Source organism: Zalophus californianus, chromosome 11, assembly GCF_009762305.2.
Source record: "Zalophus californianus isolate mZalCal1 chromosome 11, mZalCal1.pri.v2, whole genome shotgun sequence".
Lineage (NCBI taxonomy): Eukaryota > Metazoa > Chordata > Mammalia > Carnivora > Otariidae > Zalophus > Zalophus californianus.
Genome location: NC_045605.1, coordinates 3752973 through 3773346, shown reverse-complemented (window position 1 = coordinate 3773346; position 20374 = coordinate 3752973). Strand labels below are relative to the sequence as shown.

Sequence of the window (20374 nt, the reverse complement as noted above, 5' to 3'; positions counted from 1 at the left end):
ATTTTTGTTTTTGGCATCATGTGGCTATCAGGCTTCACATCACTACCAGGCATCCAGCTTGTTATTTCCCTGCCTATAGGACCTTTACAGAATGTACAGCCACAAACCTTCTGATGAAATTCATGTATGTTCCCAGTTGCATAAGAGCTATTTCAAGATTCACACTCATAAACAAAACTATAATTCAAATTCAACATTTCGTTATCTGATTTGTCAGATTTACAAATGGCACTAGAATTGAAGTAAGACAAAACCTTAGGACACAATCTTTGTCAAATGGCAAAGAAAGTTGACTGCCTAAGAAGAACCATTAATCATAGTCAGAAATAAATGGCATCCTTCTGATGTGGTGCAAAGCACATGCAGTTATAGGTGGGAAGCTGGGATTCTTTTATAGGCTATGTTTGATTTTCATATGCTGTCTTCTTCATTGCTACTCGGATGTGTGTGTCTTATTTATTTGCCAGGATAGTTGGGAATATATTGTGACTTGGAGAAATTACTGCCGTTGAATCTATGGTTATGTAACTTGGCTGTTATATAAACCAGAAAATCACAAGTCATGTCATACTAATTCTACATCCAGCTATGATTTGTATCTCCTAGTTATTAGAAAATCTGTAAGATATTGTTGGCCATGAATGCTGCGTGTTAGGTGCATATCACAAGACTAATGGAGACGTTACTACCGTACAGGATTTTTTCAGTCTCGCTTCGACTTTAAAAAGCTGCCTAACATTTTAATTCAATATAATTTATTGAAAACCTACTACATCCAAGATCCTTTAAGGTTGGCCAAGATAAAGACATGATTCTTGTCTCTGCAAGGAATTAACTATCTAGTCACTTACAAAGTAACTAACCATTACACAAATTACACAGTACTGTATAAACAACCAAAATAATTGTATTAGAATAGTGGTGAGAGCATACCATGGACAAAATCACATTATTGTATTACAGTAAGTAATCAAAGGCTTTTCATAGTTACTAAAGAACAGTATCAGTTATAATACAAATACTGTTTGAAATGTTTTTATGCCATGTAATGATATTATCAATTATGCTGATAATTGATCGCAGTGATGTAAGCTGTACCGAATGACTGCATCTGTGAACGGCAATGATGTTTCTATCATCCATGGGGAATGACCTATTTTGGGTGAATAGTACCATCCAGAGATGTGGCTGCTAGCAACACAAGCTGGGTTTTATTTATTTGATGTTCTCTCTTTCAAGAGTTATTTGATTCAACCATCTGTACACAGAGGCGCAGGAGGAGAATCAGGAGAAATTTATGTCAGAGTGGATAGAATTTCAAACAGAGGGGAGTGATCCATAAGCTGTTAAAAAAACTTCACTTGGATAAAGACCGAAGGGCGCTCACAGTGCTTCCTACTTAGAAGTGCACTGGTGCATTCCCAGGAACTGCCCCCATGCAGTGCTGGACACAGAAGTCATATTTCAGACGGCTGAGAAATTGAGGAGAAGACGGGAAGAGGTGAGAGTGTAGACGTTATCAAGGAGTCTCATCAGGATAATGAAGTAATGAGATGAAGGGTGCGCCATTATGATGAATACGGGATGGAGAAACTCCTAGGTCATGGGAGCCAGCATGAGAAGCACAGGGTGGAGAAACATCAAGGTTGTGGTGGCAGGAACCAGTGTGGAAAGGAGAGGACTGGGTCTGTCCCGTGGTGGAGCGGGGCTGTTGATGAGCTTCAAAAGGAGAAGCGGCAAAGGGACACAGCAGCCGAGTACAGGCCCCCCTGTCAACCTTCTGAGCGGCCATGCAGGCACCCACCGCAACACTATTGATGTCTCAGGTCTGGGCACAGTTCCCGGCATCCCAGACACTGTGTGTACCTGGAAGTATACTCTGTGCTGCACATTAAGCTCGGTCTTAGAGAGGAAGGAGGTTCTGGAACCCTCCCTCACTGAATGCCACCATGCTGGAACTGCCGAACACGTTTAGCAACCATTTAGTTTGGACTCTTTCCAAAGCAGCTTAGCACCAAAATAACGTGTTCAGAGGCTCCTGTCTGAACTCCAAGGTCTCAGCACACAGAAGGAGTAACTAACCTCGTAGCACGGTTAAAATTATCGGCAGCCGGGACTACAGCACTCGTCCTCTGCACAGTTCAAGAAGGGCACAGTGAAAATAAACAAAGATCTTCTAACTGATACACTTTGAGGCCAGACACGCAAACCTGATACAAGATGGAATGTCTTGAGTTTTCCCTTGTCTACTATCAACAGTAAAAACAGAAAATCCATCCTTAAAGATGGTCATTCCGGGTCCTGGATTTTCCCTAAAGCCTCTCATATTTTCTGACAAGAACATTTCCTGTTTCCTGAACCCGACACTCCAGGGTGCATATTTAATTCAGATGCCGTCTTACAGGTAAATCTGGTAATCTAAATCTTTAATGTTTCTGCTAGTTGCAACTGAGCCTAACCCTCATGAATACAGGCATATGGCAAGTATTTTCAACCATCTGCCACAGGTTCAAGGCCCTGAGCACCTCCCTCCAGGCATGCCCTAACACCATGTTTTCCTTCATTCTCTTGGGCTTTTCTAGAACCAGGCCACAGGAGAATTTTATTTCAGTACAAAGAATGGCTGAACCCATGAATTTATATAATCACTTGTTTCCATACTAGACTGATTTTTGTAGGTAGAATCTCTGTGGACTGCCTTGCAGTGCCCTGTACTTTCTTACTCTTCTCTGATACATACTCAAATCCTGTCCGTCTCCTCCCTCTTTCCAGTATCATTTTAGACCATTAGTGTCTGTTTTCTATCCTCCAGCAACACCGCCCTTCTCAGATGTTCTAGAAGGTACCTTGCATCTCTACCTCAGTGCCTTTGCACAAAGCTACTGTTCCCTTTAAAAAAAAAAACTGCTTCCTTCCACTTTTGCTTTCCTTCATCTGTCAGAACAAATTGCAAACGTTACTTACCCCCGACTAGACCACTTTCCCCTCTTAGCTCTTCAGGCTCTTACAGATTTCTGTACATTTTTTTTCAGTTTCTAACTATATATTTGAATGATGATCTGATTAGCATCTTTGCCCCCCACCATACTGTAGGCTCCGTGAAGGCAGGGACTATTTCTGTGCTCAGTTCTTCTTTGCCCAGTAGGTGCTCAGTGGATGCTCAGCAAAGAGTTACCTGAATGCATGAATGAATTAGAGGCAATTTCACAGACAGGAGTCAGAATGTTACAAGGCTTGGCGGTGAGAAGCAGCATGGCAGGTCACATCCGGGAACCTCAAACACTTCAGTTTATCTCGTGTTTGGAAGGACAAGGGGAGCACGGACAGATTTGGTGTGGACTGCGGGAAGGGCTCCAAAGGCAGCAGAGACAAGCGGGAAAAGGTCGTGTCACTGAGGCTTTCTCTCATATCACAGAATTTGGTCTTTATTCCTCCAGGGCTTCAGGAAGAGAATGACAAATGTGCTGTGGAGCGACCATTCAATTGAGGTGTGGGAAATACAGGGGACGAAAGTAACAGGAAGTGGGAAAACCTGTTCGGAGGCCACACTGAAATAATCCAGGCGAGGTGACAGGGGAAGGGTGACTCTACTTGGTGATCCACGGAACTTCAGGGATATGTGGAGGACGAGGGTCGATCTGTTCTACCGGTGGTCCTTTAATCCCGTTTTCAGAGGGCAGTTACATCTTTTTTGACGTCCTGAAGAAGCACACACTTTTCTACTTGGATTTCAGATGTCAAGTGACTTCTGGTGAAAAGGCCTGGCAGCCACCTCCTCTGTCACCCAAACCAGTAAGCTAGATTGACACAGGCTTGAGAAACCCAATTTTCTCTCTCGCTACAGGCAGCCGTTGTTCTAGAGACCATCTTGGTAGATTTTGAATAGTCCCTAAGAAAAAACTGGGTATCTTTGCAAGTTTGCCTCCAGAATTGTTTATCTCCTCAGCACTATGAGCATTTATCAATATCTTTTTCTAGTGGACCACCACCTCTTTCCATGCAAGAAAGGCATTCTTTGAAAATTTTGCATAATTTTAAACTCCAATATCTAAAGACTAGTTTCCTATTCAGAATAAATGTCTGGCATGATTTCTATATGGTTATTAATTTGCTCCTAAATTGAGATTTTACCAATTTTAAATATCACACTATATAAAATTCACAGTTCTGATTATATGTTTTTTATATCACACTATAAAAGTTCACAATTTGAACTTGCACTAAATGCAACTATTGTATTTTTTTTTTAAGATTTATTTGTCCATTTTAGGAGGGTAGGAAGGGACAGAGGCAGAGGGAGAGAATCCCAAGCAGACTCCCCCTAAGCGTGGAGCCGGATACAGGGTTGGATCCCAGGACGACCCTGAGATCAGGACCTGAGCCAAAATCAAGAGTCAGATGCTCAACCGACTGAGCCACCCAGCGCTCCAATCACTGCATCTCTATAAGCAGATTAAAATACAGATTTGTGAATTAACAGGCAACCAAATAACGTTTGTCTCATATTAAGCATTTAAAGTACTTAAGACCTAATTTTGCACGTTAAACTTACTCCGTATGGCAACGCTTTGGGAAAGCAAAGTGTTGAGTTGAGAGGAGGGATAGAGCCCCTCGGAGAGAGGACTTCTCTGCAGAGAGAGTGACAGGTGAGGATGGAGAGGGTCCGACGGACAGAGATGGTGATGAGCACAGGGGCCCCGGGCAGAGCGGCGGGAAGCTGGAGGAGTGCTTGGTAGATTGTAATAGTTAAGAGACTGGTCTGCTGGAGTGGTGGGTTCATAAGCATACTAAGCTTTATTATCACCTGACAATTTGGCTGGACCTTAGGACAGCCCTGTGAAGCAGGTCTGAATCCCCCCCCGCCCCCCCCCCCCCCCCCCCCCCCCCCCGTGGATGAAGGAACAGAGATCAAGGTGAGCCACGCTATTGCCATCAAATGTAACCCCAGCAAGTGGCAGAGCTGCGATGTGAACTCAGGCCCTCCGTTCCCAAGAGGAGGGGCTTTTGCACCCCGCACTGGCGAACAGGGAGAGCTGGAGATGAGATCAGAAAGGACAGAGCGGTGTTGGGGAGGCCCCTCTTCCTCTCAGGAGCGCAGCCAGTAGGTCAGTGTAGTCTTGCCAGTGCGGTCCTCAGAGCACACGGAGAAGCGGACGGTGCTTCCCCAGCACCACTGCAGCCACCACCCACGTGCAAACCAGCACCCCCTCTTGTCTGGACTCTGTAGCCATCTCCTGACAGGTGTCCCTGCTCTGCCTTCGCCCCCTTCGGACTGGTGGTAGCAGGGCTGCGAGCGAGCCGACCATCCTACTCAGAGCTCACAGCCCGCTTGCTGCCGCTTCACGTGGCCGCACCCCCCCCCCGCCCCCAACCTCATCTGCCACTTGCTCGCTCTCAGACACCACCAGCAAACTGCCAGCAAACCGCCAGCAAACCGCCCTCGGCCGGCTCTGTTCTCCACCCGCCGGCTTTGCCCTGGAGTGCGCTCCCCAAGGCAGGCCTGGGATGTTCAGCCTTTCACCTCCGTCAGGTCTTTACCCACCTGCCCTCTCTTCAAGGAGGGCATCCGATCTCATTCTCTGCCGCGTCAACTCTCTTGCCCCGAGATGTCACACTCCCTTCTCTGCGGCGTTTTCTCCCTAACATCATCACCTAACGTACTATGTGTTTTATCCATCTTGTGTATTGTCTGTTGCTCCCACTAGAGGGCAAGCTCAGGCATGGAGGCAAGTTCTGTGTTGCTCACTGTGCTACCAGAGTGCCTGGCGACTAAAAGCCACTCGAATTTGTTTTAATAATTAAAAACTCAAATTTTACTTTACTGGCCACAGGGAAATATGGGAGGCTTTGGAGCAGAGAAGAGACAGATTATAAAGTTGCTTTCATAATATTAGCTTTTATAATGATGGACTCAGAGGAGGAAAGGGAAGCCAAATAGGAGGCTACTAAAATGAATCTAGGTGTAATGCAGTAATTCCTCCAATCTACAGTAGTTCTCAGACAAATGGGAAGAAAGGAGAATGTCAGTTGCTCACTTCTCTCCAAACTCCATCCTTTCCCCCTCATTCTGTACGCATCCATTAAAGAGCCAGGAGATTTTCATTTTATCAGGGTGGAACCATACAGGACTGCCATTTCTGTTAGTCTAAAATATTCAGATTTCAGCAATGTCTTCTATTTCATTCTAGAGATGGCTTCTGAATTGATGGTAAATAATACTCAATGGAATCAGAGCAGCCTGAAAACTACTTATGCATTTAGATGTGAAAATGATGTGGCAGGTAAATGCAAAAACTCCCAAACCAGGGCCGAGGGAGGTCATGAGTTGTAGGAGCCCAGAGCCTTGCACATCTCAGCACTCCTTAGGGTATCCGTGGAAATTGCTCTACACTTTTCATTATCAATCTTTATAGCAACCATCTTGAGTCATTAACAAAGGCTGAAATAAGCCTCAAAAAATTCAGAATTAAAGGAAGTTTGAAATCCATTTTAGAAAGAACTCTATTCTAAATGCTAAAAACAGAAATACTTCTGGTTTATAAAAACAAATCCTCAGCTAACCCTGAAAAGCTGGTTCATTGGTTGAGGATAGCCAATGTTCCACATAGAAGGCTGGTTCTTAAAAGACCAATTAATTTATTCTACTCTATGTTGAAGTCTGAGTCCAACAGATCTCATTAATTAATCATGAAAGCAATCACTAGCAACAGAACACATAGAAGTGTTACACAACATATTAAATATCAGTTTGTTACATTCACATGCCAGACTGTGTACTGTAAATAATATTAATTTGGATCTGGCTTTTATACACAAAGCCAAAACCATTCATTTTGGTTGATTTGAAAGTGATATTTTAAAATGTTACTTTTGTCTTTTCTTTAGAAAAGGAGTAGCAGTACATAATTTTCTTTAGATGATTCTGGTGAAAGGATTTGCATACAATTATCGAGACAATTTCTGTTCCTAGCGGGAACAAACACAGGATGAAGTAAGTATTCACTATATGATTAGCCTAATTTTTATATCCCACTGAGGCTCGCTCAATTCCAAGAAGTAATTGTAAACGCATGTCAGTGACTGAGAGTGAATACATTTGATTACTCACTATTAAATTTCTTTAGTGGGGAAATGACACTGAGGTGATCATCTAAAGAAAGAATGATTTCTTGAACAGCATGCCAAGTGACAAATGATGGATTCAGTGGTTGACTCAGTTACTTTCAACTGCAACAACTGTGTTTTTCATTTCAACTATATGGTTCTGAGGCAGGGTATTTGAATTCCTTAATCATCCACTTTGGACTTCTATGCAATGAAAATGATTAATGTAGGATTTTATTAGGTGTAGTAATCCGCTCCATAGTTGTTAAGAAAAATCACTTTTATTCCCCATGGTAGAGTGAATGTAGAATGCTCTTGCCCATGTGAGGGATGTACCTTGTGAATTCTGGGTAGGCAAGGGAATTCCTCCCTACGATTCTGGGAGACTCATAATGTATAACTCAACATCCCGTACCTTCTCAAAGATGAAAAAAAACCTTAACTCTTATTCTTGAATTGCGTATTTGGTCATTAGCCAAGAACTCCGTCAGTTTAGTCAGAAATCCAGGGGATACTTTCAGACTTGTCACTTTTCTCCACCCTCATCTCAAGTCAATCCTGATATTTCTCCCAAAATACTGTATTTAAGATCTTCTATAAACATGTCCCTACTTATTCTTTCATTTTCATTCAGTGAATATTTATTAAGTGTCTACTGTATGCCAGACCGTTGCTCCAGGATCTGCAGATACAGGAATAACCAAAACAGTAAAATGTGCCACCTCCGTGAAGCTTACACTCCAGGATCAAGGCAGACAATAAACAAACACACAAAACATTTATAGTGTAACAACAAGAGGGGGTAAGTTCTATGAAAACAATGAAGGAATAGCACAGAAATGACTGGGCGATGGTGGTTCTTCCACACCCAGATCTCCCTGAGCTACACACTGCTCAAGTCACACTAAGGACTGGCAGTTTGCCAAAAAAATCAGGTCCTTCCTCTCTTGTTTAATGTGTTCCAATGGCTATTCCCTGAGCTGAGAGAGCCTGTAGTCTTCATCCTCACTTGCAATTTCTAATTTCACTGTAAGCCTCAGCTTTAGCTTTAGGTCATTTTAGAAGACTTCTCTCATTGGGACGATATCAAAATAAAAAATCTGTACAGAGAAGGATAATCAATAAAACTAAAAAGCAACCCACCAAACGGGAGATGTTTGCAAATGATGTATCTGATCAAGGGTTAGTATCCAAAATATATAAAGAAATTATACTCTCTCAACACCCAAAAAACAAATAATGCAATTAAAATAGGCAGAAGACATGAACAGAGTCCTCCAAATAAGACAACCAGATGGCCAACAGACATGAAAAGATGCTCAACATCACTCATCATCAGGGAAATACAAAATCAATACTACAATGAGATACCACCTCACACCTGTCAGAATGGCTAAAATTTGAAAACACAAGAAACAACAGATGTTGGCAAGGATGTGGAGAAAGGGGAACCCTCCTACACCATTGGTGGGAATGCAAGTTGGTGCAGCCACTCTGGAAAACAGTATGGAGTTTCAAAAAGTTAAAAATAGACTTATCCTACAATCCAGTAATCACACTACTGGGTATTTACCCCCAAAATGCAAAAACACTCATCCAGATACACACACCCATATGTTTATAGCAGCGTTATTCACAGTAGCTAAATTATGGAAGTAGCCCAAGTGTCCATTGACTAATGAATGGATAAAAAAGATGTGTATATATACAATGGAACATTATTCATCCATAAAAAGAATGAAATCTTGCTATTTGCAACAACATGGATGGAGCTAGAGACTATTATGCTAAGCAAAATAAGTCAGCCAAAGACAAATACCGTATGATTTCACTCATATGCGGAACTTAAGAAACAAAACAAATAAACAGTGGGGAAAAGAGAGAGAGGCAAACCAAGAAACACTCTTAGCTCTAGAGAACACACTGATGGTTATAAGACGGGAGGAGGGTGGGTGGGGGCTGGGGGAATAGGTGACGGGAATGAAGAAGTGATGTGTGGGTGGGTGATGTATGGAAGTGAATCACTATATCGTGCACCTGAAACTAATGTTAAACTGTATGTTAACTATACTGGAATTAAAATAAAATAAAAATAAAAGAAGACTTCTTTGACCTTTCATAGTGAGTTGGCTTTTTTCTTTAAATTTCCCTAGGTGTCTGTTTGCACTGTAATTACAGCTCATAATCTCACTGAATTAATTAATAAATTATTGATCAAGTAAGCACTATATGCTATTTTTGAAAGTACTAAGTATACAGTGAGGCACAGCTGCTGATCTGAAGGATGTTGGATTTTTTTTTAAATTTTATTTATTTATTTATTTTTTAAGAAATTATTTATTTTTTAAGATTTTATTTATTTATTTGAGAGAGAGAGAGAATGAGAGACAGAGAGCACGGGAGGGAAGAGGGTCAGAGGGAGAAGCAGACTCCCCGCCGAGCAGGGAGCCCGATGCGGGACTCGATCCCGGGACTCCAGGATCATGACCTGAGCCGAAGGCAGTCGCCCAACCAACTGAGCCACCCAGGCGCCCAGGATGTTGGATTTTTAATAACTGTAATTGCTTATTTATCTGTCTAGTTCTCTTTAAGTACGACATGAATTCTTATTCACTTTTGTTTCCCTAGTTTGTTTTTTTCAACACAAAGGAAAGAATCTAGAGTGAGACTGAACCGAATGGCAACGGTAAAAATCCTGCCTGTTTTATATCACACCCCTCCCCCATTTAAACAAGTATAGTAATAATAAAGACAATAAAAAGACCTAAAAATTACTGAAGCCCTACCTAATCTGAAGCAGATACCATACTAAGTGCTTCATGGGCATGGTGTTAGTTTTATTATCTTCATTTTATATAAAGCAAACTGGAGGATAGAAAAGTTAAATTCATGGCTAAGATTGCTTAGCTATTAATTGGTGGAGCCTCGTTCAGTCTGATGTTAAAGTCTGCCTTTTATTCTCCTCTATGATACCGTCTGTAATACAGTGAACTCTTAATTCCATTCTGTTTGGGTTAATTTTATTCCCCTATCAAGGATTCATTTTTGACCCAGGAATATCCCTGACTGCGAAGTGCTCCAAGTACCAGGCTGATCTCCCAGGAGCGCTATGTATGGCTTCTGCCATTGAAGCCAGGATGGGTGCTCAGGGCTTTCACTCCAGCCTCACAGAGAAGAGACGCACCTGCCCCTGGTCACGCTGCCCCAGCAGTCTTGGGCAGATTTGGTCCAAATGTTACACAAACTGAGAAGATAACAGTAATGAATAACAGTTTATGAATGCTGCCCTGTGGTTAAGTTTGGTTACTGATGGCAGGGCTCAGGACACACCATCAACTGCCTTCTCTCTGTCAGGATATCAAACATTGTATCAGAGCATTAGGTCAACTCGAAAAAAGGCTTTTGAATTACTACTTAGATCGATCTATATGCTTGCCCAAGCTCTTCCCTTCTAGAGTCACAAAAATGTACAAGGCCATTTCACAAATTCTATTTGAATCATGGTATGGAGATGGCTTCTGCTGATGCAGGGGTTAAGGTAGGGGAGTGTTCTGAATAGTTATTATGATAGTAAAACCAAAAAGCACTTGCATTTTTACTTAGAATAAATTTGCCTGAAAATTAAAATAGAGAAACATTTGTCTACAATTTTATATTTGTAACAAATTTGAGCCACGTCTCTATTGTCAGGATGAAAAATTAGAATGAACTATTCGGATTTTCTTCAAATACTTAGAATATGTCAATAAATCAGGAAATCAGTATGCTTTGCTCTTTGAGTCAACAATCTATACTATGTATCACTGACATTTTGTTCGAAATTCATGGTTTTCAAGGTTCATTTTGACGAAACTAATGTCACTATCAAATTATTTGTGCTAGCAAATGTGATTTTTAGTTATTATAAGGCATTCCATACATTAATTCATAAAGTTAGTGCAAATTTCTTCATTATGTGCTTTTAAAATGTAAAATTTGAGTTATGTCTATTTTAATCTCTGAATGTTCCCTCAAGGTTCAAAATGTTATTAGTACAATTACAATACTTAAATTCAACTACTGTTTTTGTTCTAAGAAGCTTTTAGTGCTGGGTGTTTGTGAACATATAGTTCATTTCTGAAAAATATGTCCATTTGCAGATAGATATTCAGAGTTAAATGAGTATCTATACGGGGTATTTCCCCAGACACTATTAACTTCCTTAAACATGGGTTGCTTTATTTATGATACCCCTTTCTAAGTTTGATAATTGTAGCAATTTCCATAGATCGACTACCCTTAAGCACTATTTCAGTAAAATCAGGGGAAAAAAAGCATTAAAAAAATTAAATTGAAGAACTCTAGAGTTAAAAGGATTTTTATTTTTCCTTGGGACTCACCTCTTTGTATATGTGAAGTGATCCTGTATGCAGAAGAGAGTATAAATTGGAATTCTGAATTTTGTAACAGAATGTCAGCTATGCCAGAGGTGTATCTTTTACGTAAAACATATAAATTCTCCCTATAATTGGAAATGCTGAGCTTATGCACTCCAACTCCCTTAGCATGCTAATCTAAGCCCTTACAGACTATTGGCAGCCCAAAGAGACTTTAGGGATAATGTAGTCCAAACTCTTGACTTGGAGAATATGAATGCCCCTCCATTCACCAAAAATGCCTTACCAAGATATGTGTTAGGTATGGTAGAGAGTCAAACAGGTCTCCTGACTCCTAAACTAGTATACTTTCCTGAATTTCACGGCTTTCTGTTAAAATTTCAGCCCAACAACTGCCATTTGAGGAGGGAATCTAAAAAAAGGTGACCACCAAGGATATAATTCTCAGACATGAATTTTTATATTGTATTTATTTATTTAGACTGCAGAATCATGTATTTTACAAAAAAATAAAACATTGTTAATGTCCCTTATTTAAGAAAGAACCTCATGATAAAATCCTTTTATAATGCAGAATGACGAAAGGGTCTTCCTCTCCTAATCTAGATCCTAATCTAAACTAGATCCTTTTGTAAAACAGTATGAATACAAATCTAGCCAATCATGTCTCCTGTTTTCCTTTGGATCCAAGAGAGATAAGAGTAAAGGCTAAAGTCATGGTATATCTACCCTGATGAATATAATTCTATGGTCTCATGACACCATTTTTCATACACTATTGTACTAAATGCAAGGCAACTGTTATTATACTACCAAACGTAAGCTGATGATCACAAGTGGCCCAGAGAATGGGAAGGTGTGTTTGTAGGTGTACTAGCCCTGCAGGAAAATAATTTAAAATTGTTGAAGATGGCTGAGCACTTACTGTATGTGGCTGAGCACTCTTCTCATATTTAGCAATCACAAAATTTTAAAGATAGAAGAACTCAACTCTCCTTTTACAGATAAGGGAACTGAGTCTTAGGGAGAAGAAATGATGGGCACCTCTTAAGAAGTCAGTTGCGAAATCAGAAACTGAATAATAGAGGGCATAAAAAGTCACCCATAAAATGAGGACCTGGAAGTGTCTCTCGCTGTCTCTGTCTCTCCCTCTCTCTCTCTCTGTCTCAGTTTCTCTCTCTGCCTCTCTCTCTTCTCCTCCACCCCATTTTCTCTCCGCTTCCTCTTATTCTGTGTCTCCCCTTCCATCCCTCCTGTACCATCTCATCATCTTGCTACACTTAGATTATTTACATTTATTACACTTTACTTTACGAAATGAGATTTACTATACCTATAGAGATAATATTCGATATATTTAACAACTCGTGTGATATTGGTCAATCAAAACCACCACCAGTGTAGCATTGTCCTGTGGGGAAGAATATTGTATCTACTCACATGCTTTTTGTAACCCCATTTTTATTCAATAATAGATCATGTGTATCTTTTTAGGTAACACAGTATGCCATTGCATGGTGCTTCATATTTTATTGAACATTTAGGTTATTTCCATTTTTGCCTATTGTATACAATGTATTAATTTTTCATCTTAAAATGTAATTTGGGGCACCTGGACTACCTCAGTTTGTGTAGCATGCCAACTCTTGATCTCGGGGTTGTGAGTTTGAGCCCCATGTTTGGTGTAGAGATTACTTAAAAATAAAATCTTTAAAATGTAATTCAGATCAAACCCATGTTCACTGATAATTTGATGAGGAATAAAAAAACAGGCTAAAATGTAACAAATCATAATTGTGTTTAATGGATAACATATTACTAAATTGCAATATAGCTATTTGGCCTTTATAAACAGAAACCAAGTGGTACCGGAATGCTCTCTTTGCATCCAAAATTCCTTCCATGAATATTTAAAATTGCATATAAAATGAAACTGATTTCTCCTTTCCTTAGTGGTTTTCTTTCCTTTTGCCTTTACTTAAGTCTTTAAATTTAAGCATCAGCCTAAAAATTTTAAAGGCTCTTAAATAATGCAGTAGCTGCATCTAAATGAAGAATATCTTAAAGATAAACCAAATGTACCATTTGAGAGACCTAATCATATAAAATAAATGTGCTTGTTGCCAATTTCTCTCTCGTGCCTCAAAAGCTCTAATCTCAGTTTTAATACACAGTTAGAACTGGGAGCAGATGAAGTATGATATGGGATAACTTCTCTTCCATGACAGGCACCATCCTGGGTCTTTCCAGCCCAATCAGGTGATCAAACATTTCTCAGATCACTCAACAAGGTCTCAGATGGCAAATCAGCACAGAATTTGTAAAGAGACTTTGCTCAAAGAAGTACACCTTCTTTGTTTGTTTCTTTTTTATGCCTTGCTGTCTACTCATCCTACCTGTAATGTCAAGATCCAGAGGTTGAGAAGTATTTTTAAAATTTGTAAGCATACTGGGGCGCCTGGGTGGCTCAGTTGGTTAAGCGACTGCCTTCGGCTCAGGTCATAATCCCAGGGTCCCGGGATCGAGCCCCACATCGGGCTCCCTGCTCAGCGGGAAGCCTGCTTCTCCCTCTCCCACTCCCCCTGCTTGTGTTCCCTCTCTCGCTGTCTCTCTCTCTCTCTGTCAATTAAATAAATAAAATCTTAAAAAAAAATAAATAAAATTTGTAAGCATACTTCTCATACCTAAATAACTTTTTAAAAGTTTCCACAGATTTTTTTAAAGTGTAGCTATTTAACAGTTGCCTATTTATAAAAGCAATTCATATATATATTCATATATATGTGTGTGTATGTGTATATATATATATAGAGAGAGAGAGAGAGAGGGAGAGAGCACTCATATGCATGCAAGAGGTAGGCATAAAGTAGAAAAAAACTCATGTATCTACCATCCAAAGCTATGTATTAATATTTGTTGAATTTTTTCATTCTTTTCATTTATGTTCTCACTAATATGAATTCTAATATTGTATGTACACTTTTTTCCATAAAATAGTTGTCTATGCTATTCAAAACTTAACAAGCACCATTTTAAGGGTTGCTTACTATTATGGTAAGATGCCTCTCTATAGCTCACTTACATCCCTTATTGTTCGCTTTTTTGCTCTTGTAAACAATATTGTGATGTATATTTGGCTTCTAATGCTCCATTTTAACAGTTTTGTTTTGCTTTGTTTTTTTTTTTAAAGGATGGAACATGGGAGGCATTCTGTATTATATGTCAGTAGATATTCATAATGCTAAACCAGTTCTGTTTGCTTTAAAGAATTGGTATCATCCTTCTAAAACTGCGAAGGCTAATAAGGCACTAAGCCATACAGACCACAGGAAAAAAAATACTAATTCATTACGTTCAAATCTTTTTAGAATATTTTTGAAGCTTTATTTATTAAGAAAAAATGAAGAATGGTAAATTCTAGTAGGAAGTGCTAGTGTTGGTTTATTAGGGCTAATGGTGAGTGTAAAGTTTGAGGTGTTGATGCCCCGTGAGATAGCTTCAAGAGTCAAGGTTACAGGAGGGGCGGGATCACCATGGTTGTGTGATGTGCTGCTCATTCTGGCTTCATCAGTCCTAGGACAGCTGCCTCCACGTTCATACAGTTTGGCGCCCTCCATCTTTGGGGCCTGTACACTGGTCCTCGCTCGTCTGATCCATCACTCCACACTAAGACGAGCTAGCTGTGCTGCTGCTGATCCGGATAATTATGCAGGCTGTACGGCATAAATGCCAAATTAGCCGTTTCAGTTCTCAATTAGCTATTCATCTTACAAAAGGTATATCTGTATATATTCAAAATACAGATTTACATTTTGCTGGTTATATCTGCTCAGAGTTTATACTAGGTGACTTCTTATGAATTATGCTGGATCGTACATCCAGAACTGCTCTTCGTTTTTTGCCACACTTCCCTGTGTTGATGGTCAAGAAGGCTGATCAGTAGTCCGCGTGCATGACCTTTGGCTTCCAGGTGAGGGGATTAAAGGAAGTCATGTGCCACACACCCAAGGGCTGGAGAAGAGTGAGGTCAGGGTATTCTTTCCACAATTCCTTTCCTGCCAGGTCAGTGTGGGGTGATGTCATCCCTTAAATAAGGGGCCGTAGTCCCTGCCACTCAGCGTTCTCCAAACAGGTACACCCTCTATATAAAACAGGTGTATCCTCTACTTCCTTAACCTGCTCAGCTGTATGGTGGTAAAGGCTTCCTGCTCTTGCTAGCTCTGGGATACAGCTCCATCCCTTTCCTTGTTAGTGTCTCTAGACTCTACTCACACCTTTTTAAAGCAGTTCCATTATTAAGCAGTTATTGATTACTGTTTTAGTCCAACTGGGCTGCTATAACAAATATCACAAACGAGGTGGTTTATAAACAGCAAACAATGACTTCTCACAGTTCTAGAGGGTGGAAAGTCGAAGGTAAGATCTTGGCTCATGGCATGGGCCAACTTATCGAGTGATGGCTGTTTCTCACTGTAACCTCATACGGTGGAAGGGGAAAGGGATGGGCTGGCTCTCTGGGGTTTCTTTTATTAAAAGGCACTAATCCTTAATCCCAATCATGAGGGCCCCACCGTCATGACTTACCACCTTCCAAAGGCTCCACCTCTTAGTGCTATCACACTGTGAGTTAGGATTTCAACATAAGAGTTTGGCAGTGGGATGCAGCAGAGGACCAGACCATACCAATTACCCAGTTAGAGCATGTCATGTGTCTCCTACCAGGATAGCATCTAATGTTAGTAGCTTTGAATACAAAGAAATATATGTTTGGTAGAAGAAACTTATAGGTATAATTATTCTACCTATCCTGTTATATCTCTCACCTTAATATTAAATTCCAAAAATTGCATGAGATAGTTTATAACTTTCACTGAGTTATTTTTTTCCTTCTTTTTTATTTTTTATTTATGAGAGTCAGAGAGAGAGAGAGAGAGAGGCAGAGGCAGAGGGAGACGCAGACTCCCCACTGAGCAGGGAGCCTGATGTGGGACTTGATCCCAGGACCCTGGGACCATGACCTGAGCCGAAGGCAGACGCCCAACCATCTGAGCCACCCAGGCGCCCATTTTTTTTTCCTTCTATCAGAAAAAGCCTAGGCCAATCCTATGTCCTCAGATATCACTACTTCTAAATATACTACATTTTCATATTGCTTCAAAATTTAAGATGTAACACAACAGTTTATAATTTCAAAGAGTATAAAAAGAAGCTGATTCTTGGCCTTCCTTATTCTGTGGTTATACATTAGTAATCTTGCATTCCTTTTTACATTTTAGACGAAGGTTTTCTAATAAATAATAAATGTTTTCCATTATGATAGTGATATGAACCAGATATGGTCTAGAAAGACAAAGGCTTTTCTGGTTGCTACCACAAAGCCTGGCTTATTTGACAAAAAAAAAAAAAATGTCAAAATTAGAATTATTTGGGTAGACATTACCCAAAATTAAATTGGTTAATTCTAAAAAACTTCACCCCGCATATCATTAAATTACATGGAGTAGACCTTCCAGCTTGCCCATGCAGGCAGGCACACTGGATGGTTACATGGTCCATAACCAGATATTCTATAGGGACATCTATGGGGGATTTTCAGTGGCTCAATGGGTCAGTTTTAATACTTGTTATTTTAAAGTTTACCAAATCTAAATATTTCTCCCCTATGATATGGAGCTCGGGGTCACAGTCGAGCAAGTATAGACATGTTTGACCTGACAGATACAAAGATGTTTTGTGGGAAACATTCCAGCTTTGCCTACAAATATTTTTCCACAGGGAGATGAGAATATATTTTCTGTAAGTTTTTTCAATATTTGAAATAAAATATCTTACCCTGCCACCTAATCATCTGGTTCTTAAAACATATGGATGCTGACTCAGTCATTAATAAAAAAAAATCAACATCTTAGGCCCTCATTAAATATATTCTTGAATAATCTACCATCCTTTCATCAAATGCTGATACAGAAAAAGCGATTCTTCTCTCCCTTTAAGTTGTCTGTACATTTTACACTACAGCCTGTACCAGGCTAATTACTGGACGGTACTAGCTCAGCCCAGCTATGGGACTGTGTTCGCAAGGGACCTTGTTATGGGAGGACTTCAACCTTTCCTTTTAAGATTTTATTTATTCATCTGAGTGAGGGAGAGAGAGAGAGAGAGAGAGCGCGCACATGAGCAGGGGGAGGGCAGAGGGAGAAGCAGGCTCCCCACTGAGCAGGGAGCCTGATGGGGGGCTCCATCCCAGGACCCTGGGATCCATGACTGGAGCTGAAGGCAGACAACCGACTGAACCCCCCAGTGCCCCGAAGCCTTCCACTTTTATGGAGAATCTTTACAGGAAGTAACACTAGACAGGTTTTTATCTGTTGTAAACCTCTTTACACCTTTTTAGAGAAAATACACTTTACGCGGTCTCATGTTTAACCTTTCTTTATGTTCATCATCAGGATGATCCTTCCTGGAGAACTTGTAAACTCAGTATTTTGTGATAACAAGAATTAAACAATTAACAATCTCCCCTCCCGCACACACTGGCCACCAAGCAGTTCAGGGCACGTGTGCTGTGCAGTCGCTATGACTCTATCAGTCCTTATTTGCACACTCATTTTTCCTTCCTTCCCATGCTTTTGCCTTCTATTTTTTTAAAGTCATAGATACGTGCATGTGTGTGATATTTAGATATCCACGTTATGTATATCCATATGTGTGTAACTACATATATATGTGCAATTCCATGTATGTATACTCCACATTATATAATGCATATATGCCATTATTATATAATAAAACCATCTCAGCTCCGTTTTGTCACGAGTTAAGATGTGAATACATATGGAAACACTTTCTGAGGTTACCTGAGTCAATACCTCTTCTTCACAATTAACTAGAGGTACGGTCAAAACAATTTATGTAAAATGGACATCAGAAAAATCAATTATTTTAAAATGGACTTTGTTTTCCAAATTCCAAATATAAATTTTCTATTTTTTAGAATTAATGACAAAGAAATATATACATACAAAAGAAATAGTATATGTAGGTTTCTAAAATATTCAAATACTGTTGTTAGAAAACTCTTACCATTCATTTTGCAGGTAAACACACTGCATAGTTAAGGACATTATCTTTCTTCTTTGCTTTGACAAATGAAAGCAATCCCTCTAAGAAGGAACTGCATAAACCATAGCTAACATCTGGGTGCTTACTATGTATGTGCTAAGGGCTTTGCATGGATTTTTCTCATTTAATCCTCAAAACAATTTTAAAATGTAGTAGGCATTTTTTTAAATTTTCATTTTTAATTTAATTTTATTTTTTTAAAAGATTTTATTTATTTGACAGAGACAGCGAGAGAGGGAACACAAGCAGGGGGAGTGGGAGAGGGAGAAGCAGGCTTCCCGCGGAGCAGGGAGCCTGATGCGGGGCTCAATCCCAGGACCCTGGGACCATGACCTGAGCCGAAGGCAGACGCTCAAAGACTGAGCCACCCAGGTGCCCCTCATCCACACTTTTTTAGATGGCAAAACAGAATTAGCGACCTTAGTGGCAGAGTGTTCTCCAAGAGAGCTACACTAAAATCTCCCTTCTCTCCTGTCCTCACAGGACATGAAATTGAGCCTCCTCCCACACTGAACGGTGGAGGTCCAAGTTCCCTCCCCTTGGACCCAGCAGGCCAGTGACTGTGTGATTTCTGAAATCAAGGTTAGATCATTGTAGTCATACAGCTTCCTCCTGATCCCCTTGGGATGCTGGCTCCCATGGAGCAACGAAGCCAAGCAGCCCGTGCACAGGCTACAAGTGGGGGGTGGTGACAGCTGACAACCACGGATGAGGTTTCAGCCGACAGCCACAATCATCCACTAGACACGTGAATGAGTCTCAAGACCACTCCCACCCCAATGATCACCTCACTGCAACGACACAGGAGACCCCTGAGCGAGAATAAGCCACCTTGCTGACCCGAGCCATCTCTAAAACCATGGGAAGTGATGTAAAATGCCGTCAGTTATATTTGGGGTGAATTATCAAACAGCAGCAGATTACCAGATGCGGAGCATGGTCACACTGCTAGTGAGCTGAGCCTGACATGGCATGGCGGCCCACGGCAGTCCAAACTCATCACCTCAGCTACCCTTTACCGCTACACTGTACTGCCTTCGAGAAACTGTAGAGATGTAGACAGATTTCTTTACACAGATTCGAGGAATAATGTGTGCGCGCACGCGTGCCTGTGTGTCTAGAGTGGGAATAGTACTGGTAGCAGCACGAGCAACAGCAGTAATAGCTTCTGGACAGCACCGCTAATAATAATAGCGGTAATCTCTGGATAGCACTAGAATGAATGCCATTTCTAAAGAATGCTAGATACAGGAAAACAGTTCACGGAGTAGTTTAACTTTTAGGCTCTTTGGAGAAATATTTATATTCTTAATGCATTTTCCCAGTACTGTAAATTCTAGAAGTTACAAAGACTACATTATGCAGTAGATGAATACCTTATTAAAAGTTACTGAATATTTTGTTCTTAATGCAAAAGGTCCTGCTTTACAATTGCTCTGCAATTCATTAATTTTCATTTTATTCCCTTCAAGGGCATTTAGGGTCTGGGATACACAGTTGTAAAACATAGCTCTCACTAGAATTCATAATATACTGGGTCTTAATATTCCATTTGAAGAGGCTCTTGGAATATGATGAGGTCAGAAGAGAAGAATAAAAAAGAAAACCATTTGGCATGCTTAATAATAGACTATCCATGGCATAATCTAAAATTTTTTTCAAGCATCGCCAAAAAGTGACCTGTATCTCCAACTCATTCTCAGTGGATTGGTCACTTTATAAGAATTGGAAGGGGGGGTATATACATCTCATTAATTTTCTAGCCCCAAAAT

General features: G+C 40.3%; 1 protein-coding gene and 1 long non-coding RNA gene across 11 annotated transcripts in view; one reads left to right on the top strand and one right to left on the bottom strand.

Annotated features, from left to right (window-relative positions):
* GRIA4 (glutamate ionotropic receptor AMPA type subunit 4) overlaps nucleotides 1-20374 on the bottom strand; it is a 372192-nt gene that overhangs the window by 110076 nt on the left and 241742 nt on the right. The gene's annotated exons all lie outside the window — the stretch shown is intronic.
* Nucleotides 5314-8251, top strand: LOC118356075. The gene is made up of 4 exons (XR_004819413.1): nucleotides 5314-5530; nucleotides 6189-6281; nucleotides 6886-6991; nucleotides 7739-8251. It is a non-coding gene; the product is annotated as an uncharacterized LOC118356075 (long non-coding RNA).